Raw genomic sequence first — 23863 nt, 5'->3', positions numbered from 1 at the left:
CCTCCGTGGGCTATGGAAAGCCTAAAGTGCCACCATTTGCCAGTTTAAAACGAGCGTTTTTTAAAAAAAAGTGCATTTTTCGCGCGTTCTTGAGAAACGCGCGTATATTCTCGCGAAAAATGCGCGTTTTTTAATATGATAATGAGCCCCTCCTTCTGATTTCCATAGCCACTAAGTTTAAAGTGTCTGTAACCAATCAGTGAAGAGTAAAGCAAGACCAAAGCAATCTGTCGATGAAAAGTTCCTGAAATGTTTAGGCTTCGCTGTAAATTGTATATTATTCCAGATTCAGGGGACCAAGTATTAATTTTCCTTTGAATATAATCAATAAATCAAACAATATAAAATATATATATAAAAAATACAATTGCCTTACACTTTTCCTTAACCCTCTGAAGTATAAGGATATTTTCTCGATATGTAGACGTCTCCTTAAATCACCTTTTTAAATGTACTTCTTATAACGTGGCACCCCATATGTTCATTATCAAAATATTCAGGACACTCTCTGGTCTTGCTAGAGATGCAAGTCACTCACCTTAGAGCACTGTCTTATGAGATACTTAGCTGAAAATTAGAAATCCGATTTTTTGAAAACCTCAAAACTCTTGTGAAAACACATTTACTCATCTCATCTATTTTTTGGGGCGTTTTAGATTTGGTTTATAAAAGTAGTGAAATAATTATATGAATTACACTATAGGCCTATATAGATGCAGTGCATGACATTAAGGATTTTGGGAGATGGCCCTGTGGGCCATCTAAGCTAATTTACAGATGGCCCTGAGCCCAATAGAGATTGCCCTGAAAAATGCGTGCGGACGAAATGCCACGAAGGGTTTGGGGGGCCTCCCCCTAGAACATTTAGATTTTTGCAGGTCTTAGATGCTGTCTGGTGCATTCTCTAGACTGAATTATAAGATGAAACAGCACAATATTATATTGTACAATTTCAATTTTATTCTTCATTTCACTTGTTTGTTTGTTCTTGTTTGTGTTTGCTCGCTCGCATGCCCTGCATAGTTATAAGAAATAATTAAGTTGTTGGTCAAGACACTTTCCATCTGATGAAGGCAAATGCCTTCCCAGATGTAAAAAAGTAGAAAACATTACATTCAGTTGTAACTGCCAAAACAAACATTATTTACACTATTATGGCCCCTGTTAAAAATGTTTGTAATGTTATCTACTGTAAGTTGGTCGAACGAATGCCTCCTCATCCGGAAGCTGACCGAGCAGACCCGAGCAGCAGTCGAGAGGAGCCGAGCGCATCCGCGAAGCATACAAAATGGCGACGTCAGCGTTCCCGTTGGCCGGCAAATCTAAATCTCTTCGGTCATAATAATTTCCCTTTAGCACAATACCGCTTCAGTTGCGCCACTTATGTGACAGACAAGAAGAGTATGTGACAGACAAGAATAGTCAATTCTAATGTCTAACACTTAATGTGGAGAAAGAGATGTCCTGTATGGGTTGATTGTGCGTTGATCTGTTGGTAATGCCTTGGGGTTCCGGTGGGCATGTAAACAAATGCATAATGCTGCGCTATACTTTTTGGCCTCACCCAGTTGCATAGCGACACTTATTGTTTAGGTGTCTTTTAATAAGCAGGTAGTCCTATCATTAGCTAGAACTAGCTAGATCTGATCAATATGGACATAAACGCGAGTGAAGTCTAATCTGACGGGAGAGAGAGATCAGCTGCTGCTGACGAGTCGACACGCAGCACTGCATGATCACATGCAGCGGTGAGCGGACAAAACACACACTTCAGGTTAGAATATCACACAAGCTATTTTAATTACCTCTGAAACTACATAAACTAGTTATAGATATGTTTAGTTTTACTGTCGGGTCACTCATTACTGGATCCGCGAGCTGCTGGCATAATAGATTGCCCGATCGGGCAACCAGCAGGTGAGGCTTCATTGCCCGAACCAAATACTAGATGGCCAAGGGCCATCGGGCAGCCCTTAATGTCGAGCCCTGAGATGAAATGAAATGTTATTCATGTGTAAAATAGTTCCATCCCTCTACTTTTAACACAGAAAAGTTACATCAGGACTGATTCATGACTTCATATTCCATACCAAGGTTCATGTGATGTGTACAAATACAAATTGAGCATTAGAACTTTTTTTTTCAACCAACAATTTATGTAAACATAAGAAACTGTAAAATCTCAATATTTAAAATATCAGAACTTTTTCAACCAACTATTCATTATAAATGTAAAGACAGGGGAAGCAGTGTCATGGTCTTTGTCTGTCTTCCAGGACAGGGGGTCTGGCTGCTGTGTAGGTGATGGTGCATGGGCTGCTGGTGGCTGTGTCGGAGGGAGGTAGGTGTGATTGTCCCAGGTTGATGCTGGTGGCCTTGTGGGAGGTACGTCTGCTAGGCGAGACTTCTTTGCTGGCTGGGTTGATCGTGATGGCTGTGATGGAGGCCTTTGTACCGAGGTGTATCTTAATCTTGTGGCAGATGGAGATGGAGGCCACTGTAGTGATGATGGTCCTCTGGTCCTTGGTGGTGATGGCTCTGGTGAAGGCCCTTGAGCCACGGTAGATCTTGACCTGGGGGCAGGGACAAATGGAGGTTCTTGTTGCTGCTAGGCCCAGGCAGCTGTGAAATCTGAAAAAAAATATAAGACAAATTACTACTAAGTTTGTTAAAATAAAGTTCAAGTGGAATGTTTCTCAAGCACAAATAACAATGCACAACTCAAAATAAAATTCTCTCTCTCGAGGAGGTGGAGGAGGAGGAGGAGGAGGAGGAGCGTGTGAGAGATAGAAAGAGACGTTGTTAGTATTTGGTGCTAGCTCGGAGCTAACGGAGATTAGAAGCGGTTTCAACAATAAGGAGAGGGAGAGCTGTCTCCTCTGGGCCTGAGAGAGATAACGTCAGATCAGGGAGGTAAAGGACTATTAGATTTTAAACTTTAGTCTAAGTTATCTCAGTGGGTCTCAAACGGTTTGGTCATCGTTGTAAACAAATATTTCCATCTATGTAATATTAGTTGTATATAAAATGAGTTAATAAATCATTCCACTGTGTGCAATAGGTCAGTACACAAATAAAAAACACAGTTTGAAAGGGGAGTGATTAGTAAAATATGCATAAATAAAAAAGAAATAATGCAGACTAGGTAAGATAAAGATAGGAGAGGAGTTGATCAAATATGTGTTATTGCTTGTGAGCATATTCTAATGGATTTTTGATGATTGAAATATATACTAGTACCCTCCCTAGAGGATGTGAGGTCATCACAAATAAAACAGGTACACATGGATAGGATACTAGATAAGTGTGCACACTCATTATATACACTACACATTTTTCTTGGATTTGTTAACACTATAGTCCCTAATATATTTGTAGAAAGGCAGGAAATGGAATTAAATTGAGAAAATGTTTCATTGCGGAGGAACCCCTGTTTGGTGTCCCCCCCACTTCTCAAACCAAAGTTACACCCTTACACCCTTGCACCCACACAATGCAAGTACACTATTACTGTAATATTTACATTTACCTATCTTCAAATGGATCCTTGTTGCTGTATTCTTCTTCTTCAGAAGAGTAGAAGCCTCCAGGTTCTGATGCTCCATCTCCACTGCTGCTAGTGTTACAAGTCCGCTGTGCAGAGCTGGTAATCAGATAATAAGCCTGTTGATCAGGAGAAAAGAATGAAGCAGAGGGAAAGTTGCTGCCGTTTGTGTGGTCGTTCTAGCCAGAATGTATTAAACACATTAATACATTCACTTACAAATTATATCTGTTTTCTCTATTTATCTAATAATTCTTTGTGTAACCGGTCTGGATTGACGCCAGATGTATCTCTGCGTTGTGTTGAATGAAAACGAGTTCCTTATTGCCAACCAGGTTTATTATCTGTGCAAACAGAATATAATGACGGCAGGAAATGGCTTCACCAGCTTTCTACCTCAATACTTCGCCTCAGTGAGGCCTGAATCTAACTGAGAATGTAATAATACATTTAGCAAATCAAAATAACCGTATGACATATTTGTCTCTAATCAAAAATGGACATAAATCCACATGCCATATGACTTTCATGAAGGATTAAAGCCTTTTTCATTTACAGTATATAATACAGTGATAACAAATAACACACACAACCCGGTTGACTGTACTCACTTTAACATGGCTATGTTGTACAGGCACAATATTAGCATAGCATTAGCGCTTTAGCATTTAAATAATATTAACAATTATGACCTCAGACCAGCATTTCACATATTTATACAAACAGAATAAACTTGAAATGTAAGCCAAACTAGTGCACGGGAGTCATACACATGGTAAGTAGAGCCCTACGTTATTCAGGGAGCAACAGCCTGTGCTAAAGAAGCTAGCGGACGCCATTAGCCACACGCTAGTGGCGTAGCTCACAGAATGACATTAAACTACACATAAAACAGTTTCAAACACACTTCTTAGATCGAAATATGACATAATCTGTGTACACACTACTAACCTGTTGAACAGGAGAAATAAATGAAGCATAGGGAAAGTTGCTGCCATGTGTCTGGTCGTTCCATGGATGTATAATCGTTCTTCTTCTTCTTCTCTCGGTTTTTGGGTAGATTGCAAACAACTTTAAGGTGCATACCGCCCCCTACTGTACAAGAGTGTGTATCATCATATCATCCTATCACCACTTGTGGAATTATACCACTGTGTTTACGGTGTTTTAAATTATTCCAATCAATCCTTTTTCACTCAAATACATAAGAATGGCCTTCCCGATAGCTCTTACCCCCTCACCTTCTGTTCCCAGTATCCCCATCAGGCTCCACTCCCTTCCTGCCTTTCTGACCCTGTCTCTTAGTTTTTCCCTCTCTGTTTTGTACATGTTGCAGTGTAAAATGATACGTTCCACATTTTCTTTAACTCCACAGTTCCTACACTTGTCACTGTTACTTACTGTTACTTTTCCCCATGACATAGAGTAACATTCAATGCTGTGTGATCCAGTCTGAGTCTAGCTATCATGATTTCCTCCATTCCGTTTCTTTCTTTATTAATTGTGATTGTCTTTTGAACTGTCTTTCTGGTCTTTCTCCCACCTTTTCTGCCAGATCTCCATCCCTTTTTTCTTAATTAGTGCTTACTTCTCCTTTTCCAAGTTGAACTGGTAATGTTATTTCCCTTTGTAGTGCACGTTTTGCTCATTTGTCAGCACACTCGTTCCCAAGTTTCACCCCCTCATGTGCAGGCACCCAGCAGAACTGAAGATCTATACCGCCTCTGTGAAGACTTAATAAGCTATGATTAAGTTCTATGAGTAATTCTTCTCTGACAGTTGTTGTTGACTGTATGCTTTTTAAAATGGATAATGAATCTGTGCATATCAACACCCTATCTGGTCTGACCTCTTCAACCCACTGCAATCCTATTATTACAGCCAGCATTTCTGCTGTATACACTGATAATTGATCAGACGCTCTTTTTGAAATCGATATTTTAAAGTCTGGGATATATATACCAACTCCAACACACTCTTCCTTGTTCTTAGAACCATCTGTGTATATTTTGAGGTATTTGTGATAATTATTGACTTAATTGAACCTATACACAACCGTAACGCTCTATATTGTAATCTATCCATTTTTAGTAATGACGTTTTTGCTGCTGCTGCATATATTATACACCCGTAATCCAGAGTTGTCCTCATAATTGCCCCATAGATGTCAATTAGTGCCTGTTTGTCTGCCCCCCAGTCACATCTTGCCACCGCTCTTAATAGGTTCAAAACTTTTTGGGATTTTGTTTCCAAATGTTTAATATGGGTTTTCCATGTACATTTACTATCTAAACATAGCCCCAGATATTTAAATTCATTGACCTCATTCATCGGCTTTCCATATGATGTAAGCTTCTCAGTCTCCATCTTGCGTTTATTTGTAAATGTCATGAAGCAAGATGTGCTTGCTGACAGTTTGAAACCCCAGTTGTATGACCACTTCTCCACTTTCTTTATAGCTTTGCCTATCTTCTCAAACACATATGGAACATTTCTTCCCCTTATCCATATGTCCCCGTCATCTGCATACAACGCAGATTTTATGCATCCGTCCAACTTAGTATGTATGTATGTATTATATGTCATTTATCATAATGTTAAATAATATCGGGCTGATTGAACTCCCTTGGGGAATACCATTTTCTATATTCAACCCTTTCGAAACCTCTGCCCCTACTTGAACTCTGAATTTCCTGTCTGAGCCATGATCCTGTTACTGCCACTGTTACTGTTACCTGTCACTTAATTTGATGAGTAACCCATCCCTCCACATAGAGTCATAAGCCTTTTCAATGTCAAAATATACTATTGCCATAACCTCTTTCATTTTTAGTGTCTTTACACTGTATTCCCACCTCATTGCTCACTCTAACCAAAGCATCTATTGTGGATCTTCCTTTGCGAAAACCACTCTGAAAATCACTCAGTAACCCTCTTTGTTCTAAGACATGTGATAGTCCATATGTCATCTTCTCCATCCATTTACACAAGTGTGATGTTAATGCTATGGGTCTGTAGTTACTGAATACCTTGTATTGTTCTTTAATAGCTCTGCTACATTCCTCATTCCACCACGGCACCACTTTCTTCCTACCCTCTGTTGTTATTTTTGATATAGTTTTATTTGCTGCTTCTTTAATGTGCATTGTGATTTGATTTGGGCACTCCTCTATACTTCCGTCTAATGCTAACAATTGTGTTGACTCCTTACAGCAAAGTCTACAGTTCTGGGCCCCATGAAAATATATCACATTGGGCCCCACCACCAGGCCCAGGCCACGCCAACCAAGCACAATTGCTGTAACCACACCTCCAGAACCCAATCGACTCATTTATGCTTTAAATAACTCTACCTGTACAGGCTTGCATCTATCTTGTAGTCCAAAACTAACCGCACAATATTTACTGACACTGAGCTGTGAAAATATAACACTTATGGGGGGACAGACAGGCCGAGCCTAGAGATGGATCAGTTGGTCCTGGCACCAGGGGGAGGGACAACTGATTCAGTATGATAGCTGTCTAACAGAAGTTAAATCCATTTCTCACTTATATCTACTTAACCCAAAATAAAAGAACCCAATAAAAAGAGTTGTTAAATAATAGAGAAGTCATGTTGTAATATGAAGTCACGTTGTAATAACAATAACTAACTAACTAATCTCTCTCGTTCAGATTAATATTGTCGGGTGTTCTTTTTCTGCTTTGCCAAAGGCCACTGTGTCAAGTGTCCCATTTGGGTTGCCGTATGTAGTTGTCCAATATGGCAGACCATCTCGCACATGCGCAGTACAGATCGGGCAGGGGGGCAGATCATGTGGGCAGATCGGTTAGTGACAGAGGTAACCGTCGTAACCATAGATATATATAAACACTAGATGACTCGCCCGCGCTGCTGGCCAATGGAGACTGACGTTGCCACATGGCCGCCATCTTGCTACAGGCAGTGCTCTCATTCATAACATTATGGTTTACTATTTAAATAACCATAGCTTGCTCAATTTTCAACCAATTTTCAAACGGTTTGGTTTTTTATAAACATCAAAGATGTAGTTATGATACTGCATACTTATAATCATGGACTTTCTTATGAAAATAACATTAAGCAGATAAAGCATTAGCTATACACACACACACAAAGTATTTATTTAAATATTTGCCGGTGTATATATTTCCATTTATTTTATTATATTGTTAATATTTAAAATAAATTATAAAATTAAAATATATTTATATTTACATATACAAATCGGTCTCATGTTACCACTCTCTAAGCCAAAAGTTTGTTAATTTAGCAATGCCTTAGCTTGAAGAACAGGGACGCAACTAATGACAATAGCATATGGTGGTATATTATTTAGATATTAACACCTTTATCAGAAGAACCAAACCAACATAAAATGAGCTCACAGACAGGCCAGTTCTGTCTCATTTATCACAATTATTTTTGACATCAGATCTTCATATCGTCCTAGTTTTGTATTTAGTTTCTAGATTTGTAAACAAATCCAGAACCTTTGAAATACATTACCACTTCACAGCACGGTGCGCTGAGTTCTCATTCGTAACACTCCTTTCGAGATCTTACTATGGGATGCGCCTCATCCGCGGAGCAAACAGAAGCATCAATCTCATTACGCTTATCCTGATTGGCAGGTGATCTTGACGTCAACGTCAGGGAATCCACCTCCTATAAGTAGCTTGCGCTACGACGCATGCGTCATTCAAACACCTCTTTTCGCTTCAGAGCACATCTCTATATTGGTAGCCGGGCTAGCTCACACAGTCCACAGGCAGAACCAAGCTAACCAAGCTAACTTCGGTCGACGGGCGCTCGCCGGCTACTTTTATATATACTTCTGCAAGTAGACTGTCGGTGCTAACATACCAGTTAGTACCACACTCGACCTCACCTTTTTTCTTTTTTCTCCGGAAATCGAAAAGGTAAGGTTTTGATTCAAGCTAGCAACACACCTGTTGCTAGCTTACCTTCCTCGCTACCGACACCACGATAGCGAGGACGTTTTTTTCTTTCTTCTCACACCAGAGAAGAATAGAACTAAGAAAGAATATTAACACACCAGTTAATATCGTCTTTTCTCCGGATTAACGACAGGTTGGAGAGGATTTTTTTCTCGACAACGCACCTGCTACGAGCGCCTCCTTCCCACGTCGCCATAATGGCTAACAAGATGGACACGTCTCTCTCTCACACCAGAGGAGCCAGGGAGGCTCGGCTCTGCGGCTGCGGGTTGAAGATTTCGGACACAGACGCACACCAGGTCTGCTCGTCCTGCCTCGGGCTGCAACATGCCCAGGAGGCTATCGACAACCCCGGCTCATGTGGGCATTGTGCCCGTTTCCCCGTGAAGAGCCTCCGCCGACGGCTAGCTCGCCAAGCTAGCTTGTCGGGTCAGGACTCCCTCATGTCCTCTGATTTACCGGATGGAAATCAGGACACGAGGGCGTCCGCCACAGAGATGGAGCCCTGCACTGTGTCGGTCTGGTGCTCATCAGTAGTGGCAGCTGCAGAACCGGAGTCCCGCGCCGTGTCAGGCTGGGACTCGGTGGCAGTGAGGGACGTGCGAGCGGGGCCCCACGCTATACCAAGCTGGGGCTCCCGGCTGGACCTCACCATGGTCTCGCCCGCAGAAGATGTCCTGGAGTTGGACTATACAGAGGACGAAGAGGATGCCTCTGGACTCCTCCTGTCCGACTCTGATGAGCAGGAAGACAATGTCTTCATGTCATCGGCTCAGGCTGCAACGCCGGGAGTGATGGCTGCTCTCCCGGGCGATAGAACACCAACTTCGCCCTGTCTGAGTATGGACCTGCAGGCTGTGTGTCAGCGTGCCACAGCCAGACTAGACATCCCATGGCCCGAAATGGTCAAGGAAACCTCCAGGTCCCGTTACGAGGGAAAAAATGTGCCCCAAGCAACGAGGACAAAGAGGCAACTCCTGCCGGTCTTCCCGGAGATGTTGGAGGAGGTGTCCGTCTCGTGGAGAGACTGGCCCTTCTGCAACAAGGCCCCAATTCAGGGTGCCTCCTCCCTAGACTGCGACGGTATGGAGAGGCTCTGCCTGCTCCGCATACCGCCGATGGAACCGCTGGTGGCAGCTCACCTCCTCCCGAGGATGGCGACTACACCGAGCAGGAACCCCACGCTGCTGGCAAAGGCGGACCGGTTCCAGTCAACCATGACTGAACGGTCTTACAGAGCCGCAGCATTGTCCGCCAGGGCTTTGAACATTTCCTCGCTGCTAACCGCTTACCAAGCAGAGCTCTGCGAGGAAATGTCAAGTAATCCTGGACCAGCAGTACTGGACGAGATAGCCGCGATCACGGACATCTGTCTCCGCGTTCAACGCTGCGCCATCCAGGCCACGGGCAAGGCAATGGGAATGATGGTGGTGCAGGAAAGAGCTAGATGGCTCAACCTCACCAACCTCCCAGACCGGGAAAGAGAGGATGTGCTGGACATGCCCATCGTTCCCGAGGGGATTTTTGGATCTGCGCTCGCTTCTATGCAGAAGAGATGCGAGTCCAAGAAGAAGGAAGACGAGGCCCTCCACCTCTGTCTTCCTCGAAGGGTCCAGCCGCTGCCTCCACAGCGGCAGTCCTTCGCCCAAGCTACCTCAGCTGCTCGGTTTAAAGTACCAAAACAGCAGAGGTCACAGCCCGCCCCGAGTCCCCAGCCCAGGCAGGAGACGAGGGCGAGTTGGCCCAGAAAATCTCTGGTTCCGGCTGCAGCCCAGGCGCAGCCAAACCAGAATTTCGGCCAGCAGTCGAGGAAGAAGAAGCGGGCGGCCTGACAGCCTCCTCTTCTTCCCTCGGTGACGGAGCTGGAAGGTTCCCCAGCTCCAGATGTGTTCCCGCTGCCTCGAGAGATGCCTCAACGCCATCCTCAAGTGCACCAAAACACATGTCACAATATTGTTCTGTTTTCTCGGATAAAGCATTTTCCGCTGACGCATCCAGGCCGAGGGCCGAGGGCGCAGCTCAAAAAAATGAAAGAAAAAACAATAAAACCAATAAACAGCCCACCATTTGTTCCCCTTTTGAGAGCAGCTACGGCCTCTCTCAAAAGAGGGACAATGAACGGGTCTGTGAAGGCACCGCCGCCACGCGCATGCGCAGTAACGACTGGGGCTGTGAGGCCACCACCGTCACGTGCAGGCGCAGTGCCGGCTGGGGTTGTGAAGGCACCTCCGTCACGCGCATGCGCAGTGTCGGTGGGGACTGTCAAATCGGGGTACCACCGTGTTCAGACACTAGAGGGCCCCATAACACAACAAATAGAGACTCAGAGTGCAAAAGACGTGACATCTCCGCTCGCTCTAAGGAGCGAACAGTGGAAGATGCTCACAACGTCTGCTTGGGTGTTCAAGACAGTTACACGGGGCTACAGACTCCAATTCGCTGTCACCCCCCCTCGCTTCTCGGGCGTTCTGTATTCACAGGCCCGAGGGGAGTCAGCCCACATTTTAGAAAGAGAGATCCTCTCGCTTCTAGAAAAGAAGGCTATACAGTGTGCGAAAAAGTACACGTCCCACCGTCCGGGACGTGTTATTTACAATATCGGACAAGTAGATATTTCAATTGACTTGTCCGGCGGACAAGTGACGTTTTTCGCCCTGATTTATTGATAAATTCAGTTTACAAAAGGCAGAACTCATTCGCAAATTGTCAGTGTCCGCCATTGTTCGTTTAGAAATGTTAGTTTCGGTTCTGCTTGTCGATTCCTAAGGAAATGCATCTCGCCTTTTTCTGTACAGACGGGGGCTGGGCGGGGCAGCGCTGGAAGTGTAGCACAGTGGCAGGGTTGGGAAGCAAAACTCTGTTCCGAGTAGGAACAAATAACAATTGTCCGGTACCGGGATTAATAAGAGTTGTGAGGATAGGAGGCGAGGCCGAGCCCCGCGGACCACAGCTCTCTCTCTATGCTCCGGATCAGCTGTTCGCTGCATGGTGCAGCTCAGCGTCTCTCTCTCTTTCTACACACAGCGGATCCGCTGCCCGTTTAACAGCCTCATCTTTTTCAAACTTTCTTATGTTCTTTATCTGACACGTAATGAAGGTTATTAAGCGTTTTAGCTCATGTGTTGTTAATATTGACCGCCATTTCCTTTATGAAGTGAAGCAGCCTCCCTGTGTCCTCGCGCTGTCCTCACATCCCCGGACCCCCAGACTCGGAGGAGCACAGGGATGTCAGTGTTGTTTATGAAGCAGGGTATAGAAACTACATTATTTAAATGAAAATACTATTTATTTACTTTTACAAACAGTGAGCAGCTGGGCAGATGCAGCATGTAATACACATGCATAAGGACATGTGTAAGCGTGCAAGCGTCTTTGAGTTGTAGAAAAGCGAATAATTAATTATTACTTATTATTATAAGCTATTATTATTAGCCTATTATCATTATATTTAAGGCCTAGCGCTTTTCTACATAGGCAGGTATCAGGCAGGTTGCAGTGTAACATCAGAGGAGACTGGGCCAATTGTACATTCTCAAACTGCACCACTTAGAACTAACTAAACAATGCAGAGATTATTTTTATATAATTGTATTCAATAACCATAATAAATTAAACAGTATGAAGTGATTTGTAAATAGGAATACAGATTTGACTTAATGTTTTCATAAATATATTTTTCTCCCACTTTATCATGGGACTTATTTTTACCCTCTCAAAGAACCGAAAATACTAGTTCACCGTGTTTACTCACGCATTGATTATTTTTTTGTAGATAAAGCCCTTCTGTCTTCTGTTGGACTGACTGAATACTCTGCTATTGTCATCTCTGATCATGCTCCTCTTGTTCTAGAGCTATCTCTCTCCCCTAGTCCAAGGTGTGGGCCCTGGAGATTTAATACAGGCCTGTTAGCTACCAAAACATTTTGTGAGCATACTTCAAAGCAAATAGACTTTTTTATTGATAATAATAAATCTGAATCCACCTCCCCCTCCCTTCTTTGGGAAACTTTTAAAGCAGTGATGCGAGGAGAGATTATTTCGTATAATGCTCACTCTAGAAAACAAAAGACAAAAGAACAGCGGGATTTGGTTGACGCTATTAGTAAATTAGACAGACAGTACTCGAGTTCTCCCACTCCTGAATTGTATGCTGAGAGGCGTAAGCTTCAATCCAAATTTGATTTGCTTTCCACTGGCAGGGCTGAGTATCTTCTTAGACGGACAAGGGGTACGTATTATGAATACGGTGATAAGGCTAGTCGCCTCTTAGCATCGCAGCTTAAACACCAGTCAGTTTCTCAGTTTATTACTCAGGTCTATGATTCCTCACATTCCCTCACTACGAATCCTACTGAAATAAACGATGCCTTTACCACATTTTACTCCAAGCTGTACACATCTGAACCCCCTATAGACAATACAAATATAGAGCATTTTTTTGACACTCTGGATATCTCTAATATTGATACTCTCACGCGTGATAGCTTGGACGACCCTCTGTCTCTAGAGGAGATAACTGGCAGTCTTGGGAAGATGCAAAATAACAAGGCCCCAGGCCCGGATGGTTTTCCTGTAGATTTTTATAAAAAGTTCTCGGCCCAGTTAGCTCCCCTTTTATTAGATATGTTTAATGATTCCCTGAAAAATGGTACTCTACCCCCAACACTAAGACAAGCCTCAATCTCCCTTATTCTCAAAAAAGGCAAAAAAGCAGAAGATTGTAGTAGCTGGAGACCTATAAGTCTCTTGAACGCGGATGTCAAACTTCTTGCTAAGGTGCTGGCGAACCGCCTGGACCCGTGTTTACCAGGTATTGTCTCTGAAGACCAGACTGGCTTTATCAGGGGTCGTCAATTATCTTCTAACATCAGACGGTTACTTAATATTGTGCTTTCCCCTGCAGTCTCACCAGATGCTGAGATGATTGTCTCATTAGACGCAGAGAAGGCTTTTGATCGGGTGGAGTGGGACTATTTATTCTTTACACTTCATAAATTTGGTTTTGGATCTCGGTTTGTGTCATGGATTAGGCTTTTGTATACTAACCCTACTGCTAGCGTAAAAACAAATTCTCAACTGTCTAAATTCTTCCCCTTGACGAAGGGCACCCGGCAGGGCTGTCCAATTTCCCCCTTATTATTTGCCTTGGCAATAGAGCCCCTTGCCATTGCTCTGAGGTCATCTCCACTTTTCACAGGCATGCGCAGGGCTGGGTTGGATCACCGGGTCTCGCTATATGCTGATGACCTTTTACTCTATATCTCAGATCCAGTCAACTGTATTGGTGACATTCTGCAACTCCTAAATAGTTTTGGGTCATTTTCAGGCTATAAGGTAAATTTTGACAAGAGTGAGTGTTTCCCTGTAAATGAAGTAGCTACTCGCATCCCAGCTCATGCCCTACCTTTCCACCTGGCTCCTACGAGTTTCCGGTATTTGGGTGTAACTATAACTCGCAGTCTTGCTTCCCTTCATGAAACAAACTTCTCTAAGCTAGTCACAGATATAAAGGTGGATTTACAACGATGGGGTACCCTCCCTCTTTCTTTGTTTGGTAGGATTCAATCTATTAAGATGAACATTTTACCAAGATTTCTTTTTCTTTTCCAATGTCTGCCAATTTTTTTACCAAAACAGTTTTTCAATAAGCTAGATGGGATGATCTCTGTTTTTATCTGGGCTGGTAAGACTCCAAGGGCACGCAGGACTACTCTTCAGAGACGTAACAAAGATGGTGGCTTATCTCTACCGAACCTCCTATTTTATTATTGGGCAGCCAACATCCAGAAATTACGTCTTTGGCATAGTTCCTCTGATGCTGATTGGTGCCTAATGGAAGCTCTTAGTTGTCATGCAACCTCTCTGTCTGCTCTGCTTTGTGCCCCTCTTGCATCTTGCCCCTCCAAATATACCTCAAACCCAATTGTTATATCGTCTTTAAAAATTTGGAAACAATTCAGGCAGCACTTTAAACTCTCCTCTCCCTCTCCCCATAGCCCCATCCTTAATAATCACTTGTTTACCCCACCCAAATTTGACACAACCTTTGCATTGTGGAAAAGAAAGGGCATAGTAGTTTTTTCTAACCTATACATTGACGGGACATTCGCAACTTTTGAGGATATTCGTAATAAGTTTGATCTGCCACATTCTAGTCTGTTTCGATTTCTCCAAGCACGGGACTGTGCCCGTACTCACTTTGCTTCATTCCCACTATTGACTGCTAATTCCTTGATGGATGACATCCTCTCACTTAATAAGTTAAGTGGTAGTATAACTGTACTATATGACCTCATTATATCGGCTGGGACCTCTCCACTTGCTGGGGCTGTGGGCAAGTGGGAGAGGGAACTTGGGCTTGACCTCACAGATGAATGGTGGGAAATTGCTTTTAAAAGAGTAAATTCTACGTCCTCTTGTGCCCGACTGACTCTGATTCAGTTCAAGGTTTTGCATCGAATACATTTCACCAAAGCAAAACTTTCTAAATTATTTCCAGGCTCAAGTGATATCTGTGATAGATGTTCTTCGTCAATTGCCGATCATACTCACATGTTCTACTCTTGCTCGAAATTGGCTACATTTTGGTCTGTGTTTTTCGACACTGTATCTAAGGCTCTCAATATTTCATTGTCACCCAGTCCTCACATTGCTATTTTTGGTGTACCTGAAGATTTGACCATGCTGACTAGAAACCAGAGTGATGTTATAGCTTTCGCCTCTCTTATAGCCCGTAGACGTATATTGCTTCAGTGGAAAGACCCAAACCCACCCTCCGCATCTTCCTGGTTTGAAGATTTGTTGTCTTTTCTCCATCTAGAGAAAATCAAATATACACTACGAGGCTCGTCTGATAATTTCCTTAAAAGGTGGAATCCGGTACTCACTTACATTGACTCTCTCACTTCCCTGGAATGTAACTGATAGTCCTATCAATGATATTGTATGTTGAGCTGTGTGTGTCGAGCATCAAACAATTATATCTGTGCTAAGTCTTTTTATTTATTTATTTTTTCTTAATGACTCTTGTCCAGTTTTGGGTGGGTTATTATTTGTATTTTATTTCCTTTTGTTTTCATTATCATTCCCTTATCCTGTTCCTGATAAAAAAAAAGAAAAAAAAAAAAGGGGGGGATTTCATACATGTTTGACGACTGCTACTTCATTGTTGTTTTTTCTCATGTTTCCCAATAAAAATACATATGAAAAAAAAAAAGAACCGAAAATAACCAGAATCGAAAAGCAGAACCGGAATCGTTCGAATCCAAACGATACCCAACCCTATGTGTGAAAATGTAAAATACGATGGCGAAGAAGAAGATTCCAGTGGCCCCAATTTTTGTCCATTCTGGACAAGTGAAAAATGTATTCGGACAAGTAAATTGCCAAACTCACTTGTCCATGGACAAGTACTCTCTAAAAACTTTTTCTCACACTGCTATATCTATAATACCCGCCGAGCGGAGTCAGAGCGGCTTTTATTCCAAGTATTTCCTCGTTCCCAAACGGGGAGGGAACGGAATTCGGCCAATACTAGATTTGAGGGCTCTGAACGCGTATCTAAAAATATACAAATTCAGAATACTCACTCACACATCTCTGCTGCGTCTCTTGCAACAAAACGACTGGTTTACATCAGTCGACCTGAAAGATGCGTATTTCCATATCCCAGTATATTACCCACACAGGAAATATCTGAGGTTCGCATTTCAGGGGGTCTGTTACAAATACAGAGTACGATATTTGTACGATGTACGGAAGCCGCGATAGCCCCGTTGAGACAACAGGGTATTCGCCTGGCAACCTACCTGGATGAATGGCTGCTCCTCGCACAGTCTGAGCAGGAGGCCATTACGCAGACAAATGTCCTCGTAAAGCACCTGCTCAACCTGGGTTTCATAATAAACACAGAGAAGAGCATGCTGTGCCCAGCCCAGACTGTACTCTTCCTGGGTTTACGCCTAAACTCTGTGCCCTTTACAGCCCGCTTGTCGGCGGAAAGAGTGAAAGCTTTCAGAGCTTGTCTCGCTCATTTCCAGCTGCGCAAACATGTTCTCTTCAGATCATGCCTGGCGTTACTGGGGCTCATTGCGTCAGCCATTCTGGTCATACGACTGGGATGCTTACACATGAGGGAGTTTCAGCGCTGGGTAGCCGCTCTAAGACTAAACTGTGATGAGTGATGGTTACGGCGAGATGCATAATGGCACTGCGCCACTGGCTACACCCGACTTTTCTGGTACGGGGCGTGCCTATGGGTGCTGTCCTTTCACGGAAGGTGGTCACCACAGACGCATGTCTGACAGGCTGGGGAGGTATTTATGAAGGTCAAGGTGTACAATCTGAGTACAGTGGGTCTCCCGCAGAAGGTGATAAACACTATTCAGAGTGCGAGAGCTTCCTCCACCAGGTCTCTTTATGACAGTAAGTGGAGGGTGTTTGAGGAATGGTGCCTTCAAAAAGGGCACACCTCTTTTCAGTGTCCTGTTGGGGTGATTTTATCATTTCTACAGGACCTGATTGAAAAACACAGAGCTTTCTCCACGATCAAAGTGTACTTGGCTGCTATTGCTGCATACCATGTGGGCTTTGAGGGTAAGACGGCCAGCCAGCATCCTCTGGCCGCCGTTTTATGAAGGGAGCTCGCAGGCTCCTCCCTGTCTCCAGGTCACTGGTGCCCTTATGGGACTTGACAGTGGTTTTAGGTGGGCTCACTCGAACCCCATTTGAACCTCTGGAAGAAGCTGACATGAAGCACCTGTCACTAAAGACAGTTCTGTTACTGGCTCTGGCATCAGCCAAGCGAGTCAGTAACATTCATGCGCTATCTGTACATCCTTCATGCACTCAGTTTGCCCCAGGGCAAACGAGAGTGTTGCTGAAGCCCAACCCTGCCTTTATACCTAAGGTGGTTGGTTCGTGTACCCCAATTGACATTGTGGCATTTCTTCCGCCGCTGTGTCCCTCCGGGGATCAGCGGCATAATTTGCTGTGTCCAGTTCGTGCTTTACGCACCTATATGGATAGGTCAAAAGAGTTCCGTCGTAATGACCAACTCTTTGTATCCTGGGCTAACCCTCACAAGGGCAAGCCCGTTACTAAGCAACGGCTCTCCCACTGGATTGTGGAAGCGATTGCTTTGGCCTATACATGTCAGGGTTTGCAGGCACCTCCGGGTTTGCGTGCTCACTCTACTTGTGGTCTGGCTACATCCTGTGCTTTGTTCAAGGGTGTTTCCATTCAAGACATTTGTGCAGCGGCGAGCTGGTCCTCGCCGCTCACCTTTGTCCGCTTTTACAGGCTAGACGTCTCTGCTCCCAGTGTGGCCCGAGCAGTGCTGGGCCCCCTGCTGAGTTAGAGCTCTAACTGTTAAATTCTGGTTGGTCTTGGTGACTTTCGAGATAAGCTCGTCTGGCAATACGGGAGCTACAATATCCCATAGTGAGACATCGAACGGAGTGTTACGAATGAGAACTATAGGTAACTTACGTAACCCCAGTTCTCAGAGTAACATGAAGTGAGATGTCTCACCAGACAGCCCTCCCTGGTATAGTGAAGCGAGAAGAGGTGCTTATTTTGAATGACGCATGCGTCGTAGCGCAAGCTACTTATAGGGGGTGGATTCCCTGACGTTGACATCAAGATCACCTGCCAATCAGGATTGGCTTAATGAGATTGATGCTTCTGTTTGTTCCGCGGATGAGGCCCATCCCATAGTGAGACATCTCACTTCATGTTACTCTGAGAACTGGGGTTACGTAAATAACCTATAGTTCTTGTAGTCGAAAAAAGCCCAATAGTAGTTATATTCATCCCGCTTTCGTCTCATTAGTATGCATAAAAAAGTGACAGGTCACACCTCCCCCATTATCCCCTTTGATCGAGGTGTGAGATCTCAAGTAGGTGTGATATCCCAAGTAGGTGTGAGATCCGTCGATAGGAGGGGGGTGATGTGTATTCACAGGTGTGAAAAGCCCCACACTGTTGCGCCTTATGGTGTATAATAAAAAATGTTTCAATCACATTAGTATGCATATAAAGTGACAGGTGGGCCCGCCCCCAAGTGTGTGTGTGTGTGTGTGTGTGTGTGTGTGTGTGTGTGTGTGTGTGTGTGTGTGTGTGTGTGTGTGTGTGTGTGTGTGTGTGTGTGTGTGTGTGTGTGTGTGTGTGTGTGTGTGTGTGTGTGTGTGAATCAGTCACGGATGTCTTCACATGGAGATGAAGACTCCTGTCTCTTAACACCCAAGGTCCTGCAGTCGGCTGAGGCTGTAAAAGTATAGAAAAAGCAGGTAGGAGGGGGTTGAGAGGAGACTCTGGGGTGTCAATATATCCAGACCAAAATATGCGGATTCAGAGCTGATCAGAACACAGAAAGGCTGGGAAATTATTTTTTGTTTTTGTCTACTATCTACATCAGGGGTGTCAAACTCAAGGCCCGGGGGCCAAATCCGGCCCGCCACTTCATTTGATGTGGCCCACAAGAGCTTGCAAAGAATATAATCAGTTTATTATAAGGTTACATGCCGCTTTACAGGAGGACGGTGCCCATAAACTACATGTCCCACAATGCATCTAATTTTTCTGAGATGCGCACTGAAGAGACTTGCAATTATTTGCCCTAGACTTCTGCTTTCAGACGTAGTTAATTATGAAGTTATTACCCTAGATAATAATCCAATGCAGAGGAAATATTGTAAAATAATACATTATTTTATCTATATTATATATTTATCTATGTATATTTATATAGTCTTGAAGTTACCACCGGCCCTTTGAGTGCAACCATAATTCTAATGTGGCCCGCGATGAAATTGAGTTTGACACCCCTGATCTACATGTTTGTAATGTGTATGTACATATTTTCAATGCCATCTCTCTCTGTTTCTGCTAATGTGTAAAATATACAAAATAACGTTTTATATACTTACTCTCTTGTTAAAAGGCGATGAAGTTTGCAGCGTAAGCCAGCCATCAGTGTTCTAGATTTTAAGGCTTTGCATACCTCAAAGTGTGTCTAAAAGTATCTTGGCAAGAGAAAAAAAAGCCAAAATTCGCCTAGGCCATTAAAAAGAAACCGAATTGCTGCTAAGAAATAAGTTCAGAAAGCTATGACTCCAGTGGAACACTGTAAGAGTCAAAAGTAACTCTCAATGTATTCAGACAGAGTATGCAGATTGGGGCTGATCAGAACAAAGAAAGCACCTTCCTCGTCAAAAGTTAGTCACACACTCCCTTACTGTCACCCTTACCTCGTCCTATGGCTGTCAGGCCTTTTGGTGTGTGTGTTTGTGTGTGTGTGTGTGTGTGTGTGTGTGTGTGTGTGTGTGTGTGTGTGTGTGTGTGTGTGTGTGTGTGTGTGAGCCTGGCTCTGCCCCTCCTCCCCCCTTCCTGCCATCTTATCACTAGACAGAGGGGGGAGGGGCTCTCTCTAAATCACAGTGTCTGTAAAGGTGGGGGGAGACAGTCTCCCCCCTTCCTGCCATCTCTCTCTCTGTTTCTGCTGATGTGTAAAATATACAAAATAACTTTTTATATACTTACTCTCTTGTTAAAAGGTGATGAAGTTTGCAGCGTAAGCCAGCCATCAGTGTTCTAGTTTTAAGGTTTTGCATACCTCAAAGTGTGTCTAAAAGTATCTTGGCAAGAGAAAAAAAGACAAAATCCACCTAGGCCATTAAAAAGAAACCGAATTCCACGTTTTACAAATGAACAGACACAAATGCAGACTTGACTACTTGGCAGTTGATTAAAGCAGATGTGTCCTTTTTCATCTCTCAAAGGTTTGGGTCCTTTTCAACACTGGGTACAGAAATATATTCAATATACAGTCATTTGTACGTAAAGATTTTTTAAGTTGTAAGCACTTAGAAATATACATTTGATTGCATTTAAAGTGGCTGTAAACAACTTATCATAATGAAGTAGTTGATTGCACAAATTTGTAATGGATGTAAAATAAAGACGACATTAGCATTTAAATTGGCTCCCTATAAGACTTGCTTTCTCTATGAAATTATGTCTGGTTCTGAGTAGTGTTCTCCCTTTCACAATAAAAAGCCCAAACACAATACTTTCTGAATCACTGCAGGAAGTAATGTGCTAAAATGCAAATACAAATAGCTTACAGAAGCTCCCAATTAGTTGAACAATTGGAAAACCGCAAGGACTGTGGAAACACCTACTGGCAAAGGATTGTGGATGCAAATTATGCAAAGAGGAAGAAAAAACATTCTATCTAAAGCTATATAACACAATCTGCATATTGACAGTATGAGTACAACAAAAACAGTATGCATGTTGATGCAAACGACGATGTTCAGTAAACGATCAATCAAAATCGAAGGATCCAATGTATTTTTAAATGGAGCAGAAATAGAACTAGTCTCCCAGTTCAAGTATATTGAACAGGGAGTGTCATATTGGACTCGCACTTGACTTTTTAAGAAACATACCCAGAAAGTATCCAATACCATTAAATTCAACTTGCAACATTTTAAACAAATTAGACCTTTTCTTAACTGTCAATGCTGCAAAGTCATACCTCCACTGTATGATTCTATCCCACATTGAATACTGTTTTACAAATTGGTCGTTTGCTTGTGCCACACACCTGAAACCCATAGAACAGCTGTTCAAGAGAGCTATCCAGGTGTTTGACAGAAAGCCACAGTCATACCACCACTGTACCATCCTCGAAAATCACAATTCTTGAGTCTTTGACAATTTTATGTCTTTTAAAAGTATGTGTTTTTAAAAAAAAGATATTTACATGGGCTGGCCCCCCTCCCCTTGGGGGAATTCATCCACAGAAAACACACTGGACGCAGCACTAGGTCAGAAACCAGAAGAGACTGTGAAGTCCACCACAGACGGACCACCTTTGGACAAAATGTCCTCTCCATTAAAGGCAGCTCATTGTGGAATAGCCCCCCAACTGAGATACGGGATTGTCCCACTCTCAATAGTTTTAAAGGTCAACTTAAAGAATGGTTGAGCAACAAACAGACCTGTAATCACCGCTAAATAAATGCACTTTAACACAGGGGTATCTCCTCTTGCACTTTATGTAGCGCTTTTATCTTATCTTGCACTTTATATATCATAGCTGCTACATTGTACTGCCATGTGGTAAATGCTTGTATGCTGCTCATGCTCTTTCTGCATATCATGTATTTTATTTTTGCTATATATATATATAAATGTCATGTTCTTATATGCTGTATGTGACGGGACTATAGATGGAAATTAGCTCAGAGCTAAAATCCGGCTCATTTACACTTGTAAGCATTATTTTTGTTTTAAAGTGTTCATCAATGTGCACTACGGTAGCCCTGAAGAAAATTAAACATTAAAATATGTTATCGATGTCCCCATTCCCAGTTTGTTTAGGGAATAATTGCGATGTTTACTATGTTTTGGTAGCTCTTAACAAAACCGAAGTTTTGTAAAAGACTGCAACTCTAAAAGGCAAGTTTGTGATTTTAACACTGTTTCGATGAAACAATACATTATACAATATTACGACTTTTTGCCATATTTTTAACACAATATATTGTACCTTTTTTTTTTTGTGGTTGTAGGGCTTCAAGATATTTTGCATGTCATGCATAAACACGGTGTCATCTTTTCCTTGAAACTGACGTGCTGCCCTTTTTACAAAACAAGTTATTTTTCTGCTTCTTCATCCTCTGAATTTTCCTCCCCCGTCCCTCTTCCTTCAGCCAGCACAACAAGAATCAAGGTGGATCTGTGAAATGAAACACCTCTTCCCAAAGCGTGACTTCCCTATTGAGAGCATGCGTCTAGGGCAGTAGGGTCTAAACCAATTGGCCAGATAAACTAACATGCAGAACGTACGGTATGTTTGAAGACTAACCATTTATCCAGTTCAAGCTGTCTTTAAGATGTGACATTGCGCTCTGACTATTTCCCGTAAAATGGTGACAAACTATTACTTATTCTTAAATTTGACCTCTTGCTGCTTGGTTGAAAATGATAGATGAAAAATAACTTTAAAAAAAAAAGACTCAAACAGCGAGGGACATTATACTGGTGAAAAAAACTCTCAATTCTACAGATGACTCCCCCCACTCAACGCAATAAGTCCCTCCATCCACTCAGCAAAGCATCTAAACAGTTTTGAAAACTAGCTATGGATCTGAGAAAAACCAAGTCTCCCCCCGCGAGTTGCAGCCAGGAACAAACTCCTGGACTACCATCATCACCACCATTCTGGACACCCGAATCTTGCAGTACTACTGCTGCTTATTTTGCTCCTTGGGCCAAGACGTCTCTGTTTATGGACACAGTGAAATCAGTGTTGGTTGATATTGTGGAGGGGGTGATACATCGGTACAGAGAAGAAATATACAACGGATGCCGAGTCAGTCACCCCGGCCAGAGGCAACACAATTGTCTGAATGACATGCCCGATTTTTTCTTCAGAAACAATTACAACGCGTTAATGAAAAGACTGGCTCACCGACTTCATTACTGAGATCGACCAGACTCTTATTGATAAAGACATTTTCACAGATGATTGGAGAATCCAAGGCGCTTCGGAGGCTTTTCTGCACAATCTCAAAAATGTTTTCTTTTTCGATACATTGACTTTTTCTTTAAAGTAAAATAAAAATGGGGAACTATTATGCAAAACGCTCGGTATATATTGATCAGAATGTAGTCAATACCCTTTTAATAAGTGTGGTGATGAGGACGATTGAAAACAGAGTGAATAGTGATCCCCGTGTAAACAGAATGGCTGAAGTTTGTAAACTAGAAGACATTTTGGATATCGTTCGTTCTGGCAGTACTATTCCTGGTCATTGGGAAACGATTGTAAACGAAACATTTAAAGTGGTCCTGGAATCTTCATTTTCGAAAAATTCTGTAACATTACCAAAGAAATGAAACAAACATCAAAAGTGTATCATGTGCTCTCATTGTATGCTCTGTTTGTAGATGTAATGCATCTTTGTGTCAAAAACAGCATACACATGAATATTTTGACTGAAGTGAAAAAACTCCATCATGATATTTCCAGTAATCTGGGGAATTCTAAGCTGGAGACGGTCCTGGGGATGTTACAATCAGTATAACTATTGATTTTGTGTGTGAACATTTTTAAATGTAAATAGGACATTTTTTTTTTTAAATAAAAAAAAGTGTTTTTTACATTTTAAAAACTGTTGTCTTCATTATAGCAAGGGGAGCGTGTCTGATACATGTGTATTACAGTCCTTCACATGCACTGTTGTCTTCATTATAACAAGGGGAGGGTAACAGTGAAGATGTATGATACATGTGTATTGAAACGTGCATATTATTCCCCCCTCA

General features: G+C 42.7%; 1 protein-coding gene and 1 long non-coding RNA gene across 2 annotated transcripts in view; one reads left to right on the top strand and one right to left on the bottom strand.

Annotated features, from left to right (window-relative positions):
* Positions 1-23863, top strand: part of pth2ra (parathyroid hormone 2 receptor a) — a 206364-nt gene that overhangs the window by 58153 nt on the left and 124348 nt on the right. The gene's annotated exons all lie outside the window — the stretch shown is intronic.
* On the bottom strand, positions 1949-4697 carry LOC307029323. Its single transcript, XR_013805285.1, has 3 exons — positions 4496-4697; positions 3530-3663; positions 1949-2631 (listed from the first exon to the last, which is right to left on the bottom strand). It is a non-coding gene; the product is annotated as an uncharacterized lncRNA (long non-coding RNA).

This window comes from Notothenia rossii, assembly GCF_949606895.1.
Source record: "Notothenia rossii genome assembly, chromosome: 2".
Taxonomy (NCBI): Eukaryota; Metazoa; Chordata; class Actinopteri; order Perciformes; family Nototheniidae; genus Notothenia; species Notothenia rossii.
Note: the sequence above shows the minus strand (reverse complement) of the source record. Positions and strands in the feature narration are given on the sequence as shown.